General features: G+C 36.3%; 1 protein-coding gene across 3 annotated transcripts in view; it reads right to left on the minus strand.

Moving 5' to 3' along the window:
* NLK (nemo like kinase) overlaps positions 1 to 18,423 on the minus strand; it is a 159,986-nt gene that overhangs the window by 71,263 nt on the left and 70,300 nt on the right. The gene's annotated exons all lie outside the window — the stretch shown is intronic.

An 18,423-nucleotide genomic window follows, 5' to 3' on the forward strand; every position in this document is an offset into this window, starting at 1 on the left:
AAGTTTTTTGTTTTTTCAATGTTTATTATTGAGAGACAGGGTGCAAGCAGGAGAGGGGCAGAAGGAAGAGAGAGAATTCCAAGCAGGTTCCATGCTGTCGGCACAGAGCCCAATGCAAACCTCAATCTCACGAACCATTACGATCATGTGTCCTGAGCAAAAATCAAGAGACAGAAGCTTAACTAACTGAGGCACCTAGGTGCCCCCTATACCACTTCTGTAACTAGATAATAGAAGACAGAAATGTCAATGATATAGCAAGGAAGGAAAATTGTGGACCACACATTACGTTTAGTTATCAGTATCTTTCGCGACTTCTTTAATGTAGAATAGTTACCTAGCATTCCCTTGTCTTTCATGATGCTGCCATTTTTGAAGAGTACAGGCCTTATTTTTTTGCAGACTGTTCCTCATGATTGGATTCAGGTTATATATTTTTAACAGGAATAACTCAGAAGTGATGTCTTCTCAGTGTATCACATGAGGAGGCACATTATGTCCATTTCCCCCATTTCTGGTGATCTTTGATCGCTTGGATAAGGTGTCTGTCAGGCTGCCACACTGCCAAATTACAATGTTTTCCTTTTCTAATTGTGTAACTGTTCTATTCCTCATCAAACTTTGATCCATTACCTTTAGTATCCACTGACTTCTGCCTGAATCAACTATTACTACAATGGTTGCCAAATGGTACTTTAATAATTTTAGCATCTCTAAAATAGCTAGCCTACACAATAATTATTAGTTTTAAAGAGGAGGAAATTGGGGTGCCTGGGTGGCTCAGTCAGTTAAGTGTCCGACTTTGTCTCATGTCATGATCTCATGGTCCGTGCGTTTGAGCCCCATTTCAGGCTCTGTGCTGACAGCTCAGGGCCTGGAGCCTGTCTCAGATTCCCCATCTCCCTCTCTCTCTGCCCCTCCTCCACTCACCCTCTGTCTCTCTCTCAAAAGTAAACAAACATCGGGGAAAAAAAAAAAGAAACACTTAAAAAAAAAAGGAGGGAATTAAAATAATTAAGGAGAGGGAGGGCGGCAAACCATAAGAGACGCTTAAATACTGAGAACAAACTGAGGATTGATGGGGGTGGGGGAGACAGGAGAATGGGTAATGGAAATGGAGGAGGGCACTTGTTGGGACGAGCACTGGGTGTTATATGGAACCAACTTGACAATAAACTATAACAAAAGTAATAATACTGATAAAAAATAAAGAAGGAGGGAATTCATTTAACACAGTGCCCCTTCCAGAGGCCTCATACAGCAATACTTCTTCCCAATGGCAGACTTATTGGTTCTGACTCTACTGTGGTACCGAAAGCTGCTCTCAAACCACTCCTGGCTCAAGGTTAGTACCGTGCTTTGCAATGTTTTAAGGCAAAATTCACAAAGCAGCATTTTTTTATTCATGTAAAAGCCAGTCATGCTTGTGGCTTGGTAACAATATAACTCTAATGAATGGGAATGGCTGTGCAGTAATTTCACGCCATGTTGAGTTTGTTCTCTCTTAACTTGAGGTAGCAGATGCTTTAGTTCAGCACAAACAGTACCACAGAACACAGATAAGTGTGGAAGCCTGTTACACAGGAATTCTTTTATTTTCTTTGTTACTGAAAGGCTTGCGGTGCTTAGTTTCTCTGCTGCTGCAATTCCCTGGTTATTCCAACTGTACTTGTTAATGAAGCCCCGGCTGTAGAGATAATGAACTAACATTTAGGGCAACTTTCCTCATTTCAGAAACAAAAAAAAAGGAGCCATCCTTTGATCTACAATTCACATACTGGTCAGTTGTTTCCTTTACTAAGCACTGGATGCCCTAAATAAAACAGTGCATCTGTCATTTCACCAGATTATCTTCAGGAGCAGTCAAGTTACACGAAAACAGGTGTGTCTTTCTTAAGTTTTAAATCAATGTGTGATTCTGCAAACAGTAGATTAAAGATACAGTTGTAAGCATTGTGAAAAAAGAATTCTTCCTTATATCTTCCTGGAGTACGTTAGACTTCTACATTTAAAATACAAGTTCAGCTTTTTAAAATAGCCAGAAGAATCCACAGGCCATTCTTCAGAGAAACACAGTTATCCAAAAGAGTACAAAACCAAAAACATGAAGCTTTTTGGGTTTGGTGGGGTCATTTTGTTGTAGAGCTCTCTTAATCCCAGGGAACTCTGACCACTGCCGCAAATCTTACAGAAAAGCAGAAGGGTTGGAATGACACAAGAATGAAACTTATCGGGGCTACATTTCAAGACATGAGAACCTTACGTTACAACATCTTTAAAGAATCTCCGAGAAATTATATACTTCTCATTTATTTTATGTGAAGAATCTGTTCTCCACGTGGGGTAGCAGTTTTAGAGTTCATGTTTCTGATACAGGTTTTTAACTATTCAAAGCAAATAAATAATTTATAATGAGAATGTTTAAGATTGAGAAAATCAGGTTCTTCTAATTCTATTCACATAAGCTTGTAATCAGCAATCTTCTATTTTTGCTATCCACACTACAATTACTACGTCAACTGTACCAATAAAGAACATATCTCAGTAACAGAACCTTCTAACTAGACTCTAAATATTTAGATTATTGCCTTTGCATTCACTTTGAAATTCATTTCCTTAAAAGTTATTTTTACTTGTATTTAGATTAAGTCTGCCTAAGAAAACAATAGCAAACTATGAGGTAAAATTTCTGACCACAAATACATCTAAATAATGCATCTTATTGTACTTTAGTCCTTATATGTTCAAGGAAATTATAAGTTAAAGAATAAGAATTTATTTTTCCATCTCTTTGGTCTTTCTATCCAAAATTTTAACAGGCTATAGTTTGTATGTATTGACATATTTATAGAGTTGCACACTATTTAGAGGAACAAACTTTCCAGTCTTCCCTGCCTCTACCCAAAAACACATAAAACAAGATTCTCATATTTAGGTAATTTGTTCCATCGACTGGGGTTTTTGATGTTTGGTTTTTGGTTTTTCTTTTATATTTACACAAATTTGGTATTTGCCGAGTTAGCTGTCTAGAAGAAATCCTTTTCCTTTTTTTCAAAATCCTCCTAAAATAATCCCAAATTTGTTAATCTGATATTTACAAGGTAAAAAAGCCTTCTACAATCACTAAACCAAAGCAGTGAATGGTTCGTTCTTTTTCTCATATCTGAACATACCATTATTGATCGGAAAAAGCAAAACACCCACATTTAATTGCAAGTGTTAAATATGAACTTACACATCCTCTAACTCTGTGTTTAAACAAATATATACAGTAATGGTCCCAAAAGGTGTGATATCCCTGGACCATTGTGATCTATAGTGAGATCCCAGGGGTGCTGATAAGGGAGGAGAAGCAAGGAACAGGCAGATCATCCGATATTAGGCTATCATGTTTATTTTCAAATACTCGTTACCAATGAAAAAGATCTAACTTTTAAGACCCCAGCTCCCCACCAATGATCACTGGTTAAGTGAAAATATAGGTGGAAAATCCTTTTATTCTAATTATTATTGACTTGAGAACATTGTATTGTTCTTCAGACCATGAATTAATTATAATTTGTTCCATCCTTACTGCAGACGCTGAGAAAGACATGGAGATTCTTACCCCTCAAGTCACTGTCAAATATCTTTGTGAGGAGTACGACTTGCCTGCAGGAAAGCTGCCACACTGTCTTTTCAATAGGGATTTTCTCATGTTAGAGGGCGAACATGACACAGCCTAGCCTGCCAAGTCTAGGAAGTTTCCACGGCCCACGAGCCACAGTCCTCTCCTAGAAAGAGACCCATGAATATTGTATGGGAAGGAGAACCACCTGCAATGAAAGAAAGGTTTCTGTGCAAAGCCACAAAGGGAAAAAAATTCACAACTGCATCTTCTGCTTTTATTTTAATAGTCTGTGGCAAAAAGAAGTTATAAAAGATAACCCAAACTAAACCTATATCACACAAAAATGTGCTTACTTTTAATCCCACTGATAACTTCCTAAAAGATAGGTGTTCAATAACAGGAATACTGAGGAATATAAAGAATTGTTTAAATTAAAGAATGGCAATTTTGGTGGCATTTTAGGTTTATAAATATAGAAGACACCAAATGAAAGAAAAATATGGATGATTTAATTCACACAGTAGGTTTTTAACAGTATAGTTTTCTTGGTATCAAAAAATTGTAATGAATTTAGAAACACAAAGTTCACAATGTCACTTTTAATTGCTTTTTATTACTTTATTGGCTAAGTTAACATTTTAATAATTACTTAACATAAAATGGAAGTCCCAATATGTTGTTAGTGAGAAGCAAATTGAACATACCAACCAATATACCAATAAAATGTAATTTTTGAAATAAAAAGGAACATTTAAATATGGTTTGGAATTAAGGTTATAAATCAAATGTCCATATTTTCTAGGAATGTATACTTAAGGATATATAGGTGAAATGACATGACATTTAAGATTTGTTTTAAAATATGTCATTAAAAAGCATTGTTGAGGTAAATGAAGCAAATGTGGATAATTATTGAATCTAGTGGTCAGTATAGTGGGGTTAAACTATTCAAAAATAAAGAAAATATAAGTTTGAAAAAATTTCCAAATAAAAGCATTGAAATAAAAAAAATGTTTAAATACTATTTACAAGATAAAAAATATCCAGTATCTTTGATGAAAGCTAACAAAAGCTAAGTACGCAAGACGTCTACATAAAAAGACTAAAAAAACATTGAACTTAAAGATATAAATAAATGGAGAGACATACCATATTCAGGGACTAGAAAACTCAGTATTATAAAAATTTCAATTCTCACCAAACTGATTTGTAGATTCAGTTAAACTTCAATCACAGCCAAAACAAATGGTTTGCTTTTTGTGCAACTAGACAAATTAGTTCTAAAGTCTTTATGGAAATGCACATAGGCCACAGACTGCTAAGACACTCCTAATGAGTAAGGTGGGAAAAATTGCTCTACCGCATATGAAAACTTATCATAAAGCTACAATAGTTTAGACAGTGTAATTTTGGTGCAATGGACCAGTGAAATAGAAATATGACCCAGAAACCAATTCTTCAGCTTCAAACCCATCTGTCTAAACAACTCTGTAATAACAAGGCTTTGACTGCAAACCACATTTTGGTTTTGCCAACTAGCTCCATGTTAGGCTCTGCCAATATGGGGGCCTTGTAGGAGACTACAAGGATGGAGGAGGAAAGGGGGACTTACCCTTCCCATGCGCTTCCTGTCTCTTGTTTCTGTGTCATCCTAGCAACACTCCTTCACTCTTAGCAGTGGCAGCACCTTTCTATAACTGCAGCTGAACCTGGTTTATAGTTTCCTCACCTGCCGAACCAGCCTCACTGCCTCTTCTACCCCAGATGCCAGCACTAGTGAGTGAGTGTCCTGTCCTTAGATGTCTGAATTTCTGCTGCATGGGGTTCCAAGTCCTAATAATTCCGACCTCTTTCATGATATTCCTCTAGCCATAGCCAGAGGTAGCCATTACTTCCATGATACCTTAGGGTTCCCTTCTTGTCTTTTTTTTTTTTTTTTTTTTTTACATTTATTTAGTTTTTCTGAGACAGAGAGAGACACAGTGTGAGCAGGGGGAGGAGGAGTGGGAGGAGGAGGGGTAGAGAGAAAGGGAGACACAGAATCCCAAGCAGGCTCTAGGCTCTGAGCTGTCAGCATAGAACCCGATGCGGGGCTTGAACTCACCAACCACAGTAGCATGACCTGAACTGAAGTCGGATGCTTAACAGAACTGAGCCACCTAGGAGACCCCCTTCTTGTCTTTTTATTACTTACAACTTTACAGCTAACTAGCATCTCCTCCCACTTTAAACTGTTTAAACAACTGGTGTGGTTTCTTTCTCCTAACCAGACCCTGATCGATACAACATTCTTTTCAATGTATGGTACTAGAATAATGAGATATCATGTGGAAAAACAGAATGAATCTTCATCCCTATTTCACTCCATACACAAAAATAAATTCCAGGTCGACTGCAGATATAAATACGAAAAGCAAAATCATATAGCCTTTAGAAGATAACATATAGAAGAATATCTTCATGATATTGGGGCAGGGAAAGACTTCTTCAATAGGACACAAAAAACACAAATCATAATGCAGAAGAAAAATTCATGTATTTGACTACTTGAAAATCAAGAACTTCTTTTCATTATCTGGACATTGTTAAGAGTAAACATGCAAGTCATACAGAAGGTGCTTGTAACAAATATATAAGGAACGAAGCATTTATCCAGATACATGCAGAATTCCTACACATCATTTTTAAAAAAGAGCCTGAATGGGCATTTTACAAAATCGAACACTCCAAACAGCCTATAAACATATGAAAAGGGCATTAACTTTATTAGCCATTTTGGAAATGAAAATTAAAACCACGGTTAGCAAGTACTATAAAACCACCAACATGGCTAATATTAAAAAGACAGATGATACCAAACTTTCGGTGAATGTGTGGGGCATTGGCAATTCTATAGACTGCTAGTAGGAATTTAAATTGGTACAATCACTATGGAAAACGGGTTGGCTTTATATACTAAAATGAGGACATGAATACACTGTGGCCCAGCAATCTCACTCCAAGGTATATACCCCCAAAGGAATGTGTACACCTAGCACTAAATATGCAAGTATTCTCATGGCAACATTAACATTTTTATTTTTAATTTTATAAATGTTTTTATTTTATTACTGAGACAGAAACAGAGCATGAGTGGGGGAGGAGCAGAGACAGAAGGAGACACAGAATCTGAAGCAGGCTCCAGGCTCTGAGATGTCAGCACAGAGACGGATGCGGGGCTCGAACCCACGAACTGTGAGATCATGACCTGAGCCAAAGTAGGATGCTTAACCGACTGAGCCACCCAGGCACCCCCATGGCAACATTTTGAGTATCCTTAAAGCTGGAAACAATCGAAATATCCATGAACAGTAGGACAGATTAACAGATTGTTGTGTCGTAAGAAAACTCCACAGTAACTAAAAGGTACTGCTACATACAACAATACAAACGTTATACACATAATTTTGAAGAACAACAACAACAAAACAGTCACAAATAATAATGTAAGAGTTCATTTCCAAAATATTAAAAATAAAAGCAAAGTCGAACTCTAATGTTTAGGATTATATACTTAGGAGATAGAAACTATTACAAAAGGAAGTAGTTACCATAAAAGCCAGGACAGTGGAGGGAGGAGACAATGACAGGGAGGAAGCAGAGGGGACTCTGGGTGCCAGAAATGTCCTATATTTCCCACATGACTCATGGCTATGGAGGTGTATACTTTGTGATAAATAAAAATACACTTCTGTATTTGTGTTATTATATAACTGAAAAAGCAAAGACAAGATTCTCAGTTAAAAATTTGAACATAAAAATGTATTTCAGGTTGATTAGTACAATGACTAATTTTTATTATTTATTTGTTTATTTATTTTCAATGACTAATTTTTAAAGGGGACAATTCTGGGGCACCTGAGTGGCTCAGCTGGTTAAGTGTCCGATTCTTGACTTTGGCTCTGGTCACAATCTCATGGTTCTTGAGTTTGAGCCTCATGTTGGGCTCTGCACCGACAGTAGGAAGGCTGTGTGAGATTGTCTCTCCCTCTCGCTGCCCTTTCCCTGCTTATGATCTCTCTTTCAAAATTAAAAAAAGAAGAGGACAATTCTCTTCTTCATAAAGATACAAATCTATATCAGCCCAATGAATTTTGTCATAAATTTCCTTGTACCACTGATTTATTCTGCAGAGAGGAGTATGTGTAATATCTTTCACGTGTTTTGGTAGAATTCCAAAGGAATTTACTTAAAAAAATAAATGTTTTCTTCATCATTACACAAGAATATGCTATTAAGAAACATTCCACAGGAGAGTGCTATCAGCAGTATTAGAGCAGAACTAAACCCCATCCCTAATCTAGTCACAATCTCCTAACTTCTTCCATTGTTAAGCAAAATGCTGAGACAGCTACAATATACACATGTGCTTCAGGTTTTTAATTAGTGAGCCCTTTAAAAATAACCAAAATCAAAAATACTGCAAATACAAAGCAGGACCCAAGATTTCCAGCTGTGGCAAACCGAAGAGGTCAGCACATTCTTTCCCCTCAAAACAACTATAAAACTGGACCGAAATGTCAAAAACGACCATTTCAGGACTCCAGAAAATAACCAAAGTCAAACAACCAACTCAAAAGTGTTTATTTATGAGAAATTGTGGAACTTTGGGTAAGAACAATGAAAGTCAAGTAGTGCTATTGCTTAGGCTGCTCCTTCCTCCCCCTTCCCCCGCCCCCAAGCACAGTCCATGCAGTAGCTGGCCCCGAAAACCAGCAGCTTCACTGTGTGAAGTTGCTGATGTGAGTGGAAGGGAGTATTGAGCTCCACTGGAAAAGAAAAGAGAAAGCCTATGGCTCTGCAAGTCGGAGGTGGTTATCCCAGCCGGGAAATGAGACACACTAACACAGACCCAGAAATTTAACAAGGGGATTCTGGGAACGAGAGCCACAGTGGCCTAGGTAAACTCTCCGCAGGTTCCTGGCTACCTGAAGGCTGCTTATACACTCAGAGCTGACCTGAGAGGGTCTACGCTCTGCACATACCCATGGCTCACTTGGGGGCTTCCCAAGTGCAAAGGGAAGAACGCAGAGGCTCCATAGAAAATAAAAACTGGGGTATACTTGAAAACTAGATGAGCTCCCTCACATACTCACAAAGGACAGAAGCCTTAATGGCTCAAGGTGTTTGTGCACTACCTTTAACCAATCGCTGGCTGACCGCTAAGCTACACAGATACAAAGGGGCACCCCAAGAAGGCCAGGCTAAAAATTAAAGTAAATTAAAAAAAAACCCTAAGCAGATTTGAGTGGCTGCACCCCATGGGGGAGAAAGAGTGTGCACCTTAAGTCCAATGAAATTACTTAAATATAAGCAAACATACACAGTAACAGCAATATGTCAATAAGGACTACTCTCAGGTGGAAGGCGGACTGGGGAAGAATTAGATCCAGGGTTGTTATAATATATTATCAAATATGTCCAGTTTTTAACAAAAAAATTACAAGGTATGTCAACAAACAGCAAAATGTGACCCATACTCAGGGGAAAAAGCAGTCAATAGACATTGTTTTCTGAGTGAGCCCAGATATTGCATTCAGTAACACTTCAAAAGCCGCTCCAATAAATATGTTCAAAGGATTAAAGGAAATCATGTTTAAAGAATTAAAAAAATACTGTGGCTATAACTCAACAAAAAGGACAACTCAATATAAAAGCGAATTAAAAAAACATAAGACCCAAATCAAATTCTAGAGTTGAAAAGTACATTAGAAATGGAATATTCAGTAGATTGGCCCAATAGCAGATATGGAGTAGCATAAGAATCAGTAAACGTGAGATGGGTCAACAGAAATTAACAAAAACAAAGAAGAAAAAGTTTGAAAAAATAATGAAGAGAGCCTCAGAGACCTATGCGGTAACACCAAATATACCAACATACACCTAATGGGAATAGGAGAACAGAGAGAAAAGGGCAGAAAAAAATATTTGAAGTAATAACAGTTTAAAAATTTCTAAATCTGATAAAAATCTATAGATCCACAAAGCTCAAAAATCCCACAGTTCTGCACATAGAGATGTCAGAATCAAAGATAGATCAAGTCAAAGAAACTCTTGACAATAATGAGGAAAAATAAGACAACTGTTGATGGACTTCTCGTCAGATACAATCAAGGTACGGAATGCCGTATTTGCAGTGGTGGTGGTGGTGGGCAGGCAAAAATTCTATACCCAACTAAAAAAGACCCTCTCCTTTACAAATAAAGGCAAAATGATAATGTTCCAAAATAAGTAATGATGGAACAGAATTTGTTGCCAGCAGATGTGCCTTGCAGGAGATAACCTCGGATGGTAACTCAAATCCACAGGAAGAAATGAAAAGGTAGAAACGGCAAATATGTGGGTAAGTAGAAGAATACGTATTTTTTATTAAGTTTTTATTTTAATTCCAGTATAGTTAACATACAGTGTTACATTAGTTTCAGATGTACGATATAGTTACTCAAAAATTCTACACATTACCCAGAAGAATCCTCATCACCTATTTCACCCATTCCCCCCACCCCATACCTATCTGTTCCCTTCAGTAAAGAGTCTGTTTCTTGGTTTGTTTCTCTCTACTTCTCCCTGAGCCCCCACTTTGTTTGTTGCTTCTTAAATTCCACATATGAGTGAAATCATACGGCATTTGTCTTTCTCTAACTGACTTACTTTGCTTAGCATTATACTTCCTAGATCCACCCATCTTGTTGCAAATGGCAAAATTTATTCTGTCTCTTTCTCTCTCTGTCACACAAACCATCTTTACCATCTATTGATGGGCACTTGGGCTGCTGTCATAATTTGGCTATTGTAAATAATGTGCTATAAATGTAGAGTGCATATATCCCTTTGAATTTGTGTTTTCTTATTTTGGGGGTAAATACTCAGCACTGTGATTACTGGATCACAGGGCAGTTCCATTTTTAACTTTTTGAGGAACCTCCATACGTTTTTCTACAGTGGCTGCATCAGTGCACTCCCACTAACAGTGCAAGAGAGTTCCTTTTTCTCCACATCCTCACCAATATCTGTTGTTTCTTGTGGTTTTGATTTTGACCATTCTAACCGGTGTGAGCTGATTATCTCATTGTAGTTTTGATCTGCATTCCCCTGATGATGAGTGATGTAGAGCATCTCTTCATATGTCTGTTGGCCATATGCACGTCTTCATTGGAGAAATGTCTTTTCTTGTCTTCTTCTCATTTTTAATTGGATTATTTATTGTTTCAGTGTTGAGTTGTATAAATTCTTTATATGTTTTGGATACGAATCCTTTACCAGAGATGTCATTTGCAAATATATTCCCCCATTCTTTTAGTTGTCTTTTGCTTTGTTGATTGTTTCCTTTGTTGTGCAGAAGTTTTTTATTTTGATATAGTCCCAACAGTTTATCTTTGCTTTTGTTTTCTTTGCCTCAGGAGACATATCTAGAAAAAAAGTTGATACATCCAATGTCATAGAAATTACTTCCTGTGCTCTATTCTAGGTCTCATATTTAGGTCTTTAATGCATTAGTACTTATTGTTGTGTATGATGTGAGTCAGGGGTCCAGTTTCCGTCTTCTGCATGTAGTTATCCAGTTCTCTCAACACCATTTGTTGAAAAGGCTGTCTTTTCCTCATTGCATAGTCTTTCCTCCTTTGTCAAAGATTACTTGATCATAAACATGGATTCATTTCTGGGCTTTCTATTCTATTCCACTGAGCTATGTGCCTGTTTTGATGCCAGCACCATACTGCTTTGGTTACAACAGCTTTGTAGTATAACTTGAAAGCTGGAATTGTGATATCTCCAGCTTTTTCTTTTTGAAGACTGTTTTGGCTCTTGAAGTTTTCTGCAGGTCCATACACGTTTTAGTATTGTTTGTTCTAGTTCTGTGAAAAATGTTGGTGTTTTGATAGGCATTGCATTACATCTGTGGACTCTTTTGGGTAGTATAGACATTTAAATAATATTTGTTCTTCCAATTCATGAGTATGGAGTATCTTTCCACTTGTCTGTGTTGTCTCCAATATCTTTCAACAAAGTTTTATAGTTTTCAGAATACAGGTCTTTCACCTCCTTGGTTAGTTTATTCTCAGGTATTTTATTATCTGTGATAAAACTGTAAATGGGATTGCTTTCTTAATTTCCCTGTTACTTCACTATTGGTATGAAAAATGCCATAGATTTCTAAACATTGATTTTGTATATTGCTACCTTACTGAACTCACTTATCAGTTTATCATTTATCACTTTGTGATAGGGTCTTTAGGGTTTTCTATATACAGTATCATGTTGTCTGCAAATAGTGAAAGTTTTACTTTTTGCTTACCAATTTGGATGTCTTTTGTTCCTTTCTCTTGTGTGACTGTTGTAGCTAGGACTTTCAGTAGTATTTTAAATAACAGTGGTGAGAGTGGATATCTCTGCCTTATTCCTGACCTTAGGGGAAATGCCTTTAGATTTTCACCATTATGATGTTGTAGGTTTTTTCTTTATGTATGGCTTTTATTATGTTGAGGGTTTTTTTAAATCATGAATGGATACTGTACTTTGTCAAATGCTTTTTCTCCATCTATTGAAATAAGGTTTTTAATCGCCCCTTTTACTGATATGATGTATCACACTGATTGCAAATATTGAACCACCCTTGCATCCCAGGAAGATATCCCACTTGATTGTGGTAAATGTTTTTTTTTTAATGTATTGTTGGATTTGGTTTGTTAATATTTTGTTAAGGACTTCGGCATCTACGTTCATCATAGATATTGGCCTGTAATTTTCTTTTTTGTAGTATCTTTATCTGGGTTTGGTATCAGGGTAATGCTGGCTTCATAGAATGAACTAGGAAGTTTTCCTCTCTAATTTTTTGGAATAGTTTGAGAAGAATACGTTCAAATATTTGGTAGAATTCACCTCTGAAGCTGTTTGGCCCTGGACCTTTGCGTGCTGGGAGTTTTTAAATTACTGATTCAATTTCATTGCTGGAAATCAGTCTGTTCAAAATTTCTATTGCTTCCTAATTCAGTTTTGGAAGGTTATATGTTTATAGGAATTTATTAATTTCTTCTGGGTTGTTCAATTTGTTCGCATATAACTTTGCATAATATTCTCTTACAACCTTCTATATTTCTGGTATCAGTTGTTATCTTTCCCCCTTCACTTCCAATTTTATTTATTTGAGTCCTCGCTCTCTTCCTCTCTTTTCTTGGATGAATCTGGCTAACGCTTTATAGATTTTGTTGATCTTTTCAAAAAACCAGCTCCTGGGGCACCTGGGTGGCTCAGTGGGTTGAGTGGCCGGCTTTGGCTCAGGTCACATTCTCTCTATACGTGAGTTTGAACTCTGCTTTGGGCTCTGTGCTGACAGCTAAGAGCCTGGAGCCTGCTTCGTATTCTGTTTCCCCTTCTGTCTCTGCCCTTCTCCTGCTCCTGCTCTCTCTCTCTCTCTCTCAAAAATAAACATTAAAAAAAAAAAAAAAGCTCCTGGCTTCATCGGTTTTTGGTTTTTTTTTGTTTATTTTTTAATTTTATTTATTTCTACTCTAATTTTTATTATCTCTTTCCTTCTACTGGTTTTAGATTTTGCCTGTTGTTATTTTTCTGGTTCCTTTAGAGGTACGGTTGTGTTGTGTATTTGGGATATTTCCTGCTTCTTGAGGTAGACCTGTATTGCTATCAACTTATCTCTTAGAATAGCTTTTGCTGTATCCCAAAGATTTTTGGACTACTGTGTTTTCATTTTGTCTTTTTTTTTTTTAATTTCATCTTTGATTTCTTGGTTACTTATTCATTGTTTAGTCGTATATTATTTACCCTCTGTGTATTTGTGTGGTTTCCAGGTGCTTTCTTGCCACTGATTTCTAGTTTCATAGTTCATAGTGTGGTCAGAAAGGATGCATGGTAGGACTTCAGTCTTTCTGCATTTGTTGAGAATTGTTTTGTGGCTTAATATATGAGCTATTCTGGAGAATGATCCATGTATACTTGAAAAGGATGTGTGTTCTGCTGTTTTAGGATGAATGTTCTGAAAGTATCTGTTAGATCCATCTGGTCCCATGTATCATTCAAAGTCACTGTTTCCTTGTTGATTTCCTGCTTGAATGGTCTATCCATTGGTGTGAGTGGGTGTCAGAGTCCCCTACTATTATTGTATTACTATCAATTATTTCTTTTATGTTTGTTATTAACTGCTTTACATATCTGGGTGCTTCCATGTTGAGTGCATAAATATTTACAATTGTTAGATCTTGTTGGACTGTACCATTTATGATTAGATAATGTCTTTCTTTGTCATTTGTTACAGCCTCTGTTTTAAAGTTTGTTTTGTCTGATATAAGTATTGTTACTCCAGCTTTCTTTTCACTTCTATTTGCAGGATAGAGAATTCTCCATGCACTTTCAGTCTGCATGTATCTTTAGGTCTGAAACCAGTATCTTATAGGCTAGAAGAATATATTATTGGATTTATAACATATATAGATTATATATTTGTATATATTTCATTATATTATTTTGTAGACATTTATATATCTATATAAAACACAAAAAGGGAAGGAAATTGAGCTATATTGGAACAAAATTACTAAATTTTGTCAGAATTTAAGATAGTATTGGGGCACCTGGATGGCTCAGTTTGGTTAAGTATCTGACTCTTCGTTTTGGCTCGGGTCATGATTCACTGTTCCTTGGTTCAAACCCCACATAGAGCTCTGTGCACATAGCAGTGCAGAGACTGCTTGGGATTTTCTCTCTCCCCCTCTCTCTTTGCCAATCCCCTGCTCACATGCATGCTCTCTCTCAAAATAAATAAAATTTACTTAAAAAAAAAAGAATCAAGATAGTATTAATCTGAAATGATTGTTCAGAAATAAAGATGCATACTACAGTCCTTAGAACAATCAATAAAAAAGTAACTAAAAAAGCCAAGAGTATTAAAAAAATAAACAGGCAAGTTAAAATGATCAACTAAACAAGTTTAACATGAAAGAAATATAATTTTGAAGGACAAATTTAACAAAAGAAATAAAGAATGTAAAAATAAACATGAGATATATAGAAAACAAACAGCAAAATGGCAAATGTAAATTCAGTTATATTAATAATTACACTAAATGTGAATGGACTAAACACTTCAAATCAAAAGGCAGTGACTGTCTGGCTTTAACTTTTAAAAAATTCAACTACATGCTATCTACAAAAACCACACCTTATAAGTCATATAAACAGTGGCCATAGGAGAGTTACAGAAGGTATATTAATATAAAGACAGGATAGGACAAGCCAGGATATATGTTTATACACACACACACACACACACACACACACACACACACAATTTATTGTCAAGTTAGCTAACATACAGTGTAAATACAGTGTGCTCTTGGTTTTGGGAGTAGAGTCCCATGATTCATCACTTACATACAACACCCAGTGTTCCTCCCAACAAGTGCCATCCTCAATGCCTATCACCCTCTTTTCCCCTTCCCACCCCATCAACTCTCAGTTTGTTTTCTGTATGTAAGAGTCTCTTAGAGAGACTCTTATTTAAGAGCCTCCCTCTCTGTTTGAAACTATTTTTTCCCCTTCCCTTCCCCCATGGTCTTCTGTTAAGTTTCTCACGTTCCACATGAATGAAAACATAGGATATCTTTCTCTGACTGACTTATTTCACTCAGCAGAATACCCTCCACATCCGTCCACATGGTTGCAAGGACAGGATAGATTTTAAGATAAGAAATGTTACTGTAGACACTAGGGCACATTTCACATTGTTCTAAGGACAGGACAGATTTTAAGATAAGAAATGCATTTCATAATGGTAACAAAGTTAATATACTGGAAGATACAACAGTTATTAACACACACATTAAAAATAGGGCTCCAAAATTCACAAAGCAAAACTTAACAGAAAAGAAAAAAAAGGTAATTTAACAATTGTATTTGTGGGTTTTAATACTCCACTCTCAAAAACAGAAGAACTAAACACAAATTAATCAAGGATAGAAAAGATGTAAATAACATTAACTAACTTGCCCTGAGTGATATTTATAGAACACTGTACCTAATGAGAACAGAATACATATTTTTCTCCAAGCACCCTTAGAACCTTCTCTAGAAAAGTCCAAATGCAATGTCATAAAACATGTCTCAATAAATGCAAAGGACTGATATCAAGCTATGTTTTCTCAGCCCACAATGGAATTGAATTACAAAAAACAGAAATAAATTTTGGAAATCCTCAAATATTAGGACATTAAACATTTCTAAATAATACATGGGTCAAAAAAATCAAAAGGGAAATTAGAAAGTATTTCAAACTGAATGAAAATTAAAACATAATACAGAAAAATTTATGAATGCAGTCAAAGCAATGCTTAGAGGGGAAAAACTATACTTTTAAACAGCTAAGTAGGAAATAAAGGACTCCAGTCAGCAATTAATATAATAAATATATCAAATTAAACCCAAAGCAAGCAAAAGGAAATAATAAAATCAGAATGGAAATAGTAAAATAACATATCAAGAAAATCCATGAAATTAAGTTAGTTCTTTGAAACCTTTAGCTTAACTATTTAAGGACAAAGATACAATTTGACAAAAATATAAAAGCGGATATTACTGTTGACCCTATAAGTTAAAAGGATCATAAGGGAACATGAAGAATAAGTTTGTGCTAACAAATCAGGAAAATTGATATAAAATAGAAAATGTACAAGAAAGAAATAAATTACTGAAAATGTCTCAAGAAGACTAGGAAATCTAAACAAACCTAGAACAAGAAATTGAATTAGTAATTCAAAATATTCTCTCAATGAATATTGTAGGTCCAGATGGCATCATCTGTCAATTACATAAAATATTTAAAGAAGAAACTACTACTATTTTACAAATTTTTCCAGAAATTGAAAGGAGACAATTTCCTAATTCACTCTGAGTTTAAAGTCAGACAATGACATCACAAGAGATGAAAACTAAAACTCAATATTGTTCATGAATATAGATGAAAAATCCATAAACAAATGAGGGGGAAATCAAATCCAACAACATAAATCCAACCCTTTGATAAAAACATTCAACAGGGGCACCTGGGTGGCTCAGTCAGCTATGTGTCTGACTCTTGATTTTGGCTCAGGTCATCATCTCATGGACAGGCCAGCAGGGTGAAGCCTGCTTGGGATTCTCCTTCCTGTTCTCTCTCTGCCCCTCCCTCATTCACTCGCTCCCTCTTTCAAAATAAATAAACAAACTTAAAAATAACAACAACAGAGGCACCTGGGTGGTTTAGTCAGTTAAGACTCTGACTTTGGCTCAGGTCATGATCTCGGCTCAGGTCATGATCTCACGGTTAGTGAGTTAGAGCCCCGGGCCAGGCTCTGTGCAGATAGCTCAAAGCTTGGAGCCTGTTTCAGATTCTGTGTCTCCCTCTTTCTGCCCCTCCCCTGCTCACAGTCTGTCTGTTGGTCTCTCTCTCTCAAAAACAAACATTAAAAAATTCAAACAACAACAACAAAACACATTCAACAAACCAGAAATAGAAGGGGACTTCTTCAACCTGACAAAGGCCATCTATGAAAACCACAGCACTAATAAACATCTTACTTCGCAATTAAACATTGATAGCTTCCTCCTAAGATCAGAAATAAGGTAAAGAGGTCTACTGTGATCACGTCTATTTAAATTTTACTGGAGGTCCTGTCAGAAGAACACCAAAGAAAGAAAGAAAGAAAGAAAAAGGCATCTAAACTGAAGAAAAAATAAGACCGGTTTTACTTGTAGATAACATGATCCTCTCTCTATATAGAAAATCCGAAGGAATACACAAAAATACTACTGGAACTAATAAACAGGCTTATCAGGGTTGCAAGATACCAGATCATTACACAAAAACTCACTGTTTTCCTATATACCAGCAATGAACCATCTGAAAATGTAATTAGGCATTCACAACAGAATAAAAGAATAAAATATATGGAGAATAGATTTAATAAACTTAATGGAACTGTAAGATGTATAAACTGCAAACTATGAAACAATGCTGAGATAAATCAGAGAAGATTTAAACAGATGAACACTTCATATTCATTAATTGGAACACTCAACGTTAAGATGGTAATTCTCCCCATAGTGACCTAGAGATTCAAGCAATCCCAATTAAAACTTGGATCTTCATATAGCACTGATGGGAATGTCATATGGAATAGGCACTTTGGAAAACAGTCTGGCTGTTTCTTTAAAAGTTAAAATAAATGTACCATATGACCCAGCAACTCCATTCTTATATATTTATTATTATATTTTTTAAAGTTTATTTAGTTTTGAGAGAGACAGACCATGAGCGGGGAAGGGGCAGAGAGAGGGAGACAAAATCTCAAGCAGGCTCTACACAGTCAGCTCAAAGCGCAAGGTGGGGCTCAAACCCACTAACCCGTGAGATCATGAGTTGAGCGGAAATCAAGAGTCAGACGCTTAACCACCTGAGCCACTCAGGAGTCCCTCTTATGTATTTACACAAGGGAAATGAAATATTTCTTCACACAAAGACTTACATGCCAACCAATATTCAGAGCAGTATTATAGCCAAAAACTGGGGCCAAATCCACCAACCAATGAGTGGACAAACGGTGGTCTGCCTATACAACTGAGTGAAAAGGAACAAACTACTACTTTATTAACACAGGATAAACTTCAAAAACATTATGCCAAGGGAAAGATGCCAGACACAAAAGCCCACATAATGTATGACACTATTTATAAAAAATTTTGGCAAAGACGAGTTGATAGAGCCTAAAAGTACTACAATGGCTGCT

This window comes from Suricata suricatta, chromosome 17, assembly GCF_006229205.1.
Source record: "Suricata suricatta isolate VVHF042 chromosome 17, meerkat_22Aug2017_6uvM2_HiC, whole genome shotgun sequence".
Classification (NCBI taxonomy): domain Eukaryota; kingdom Metazoa; phylum Chordata; class Mammalia; order Carnivora; family Herpestidae; genus Suricata; species Suricata suricatta.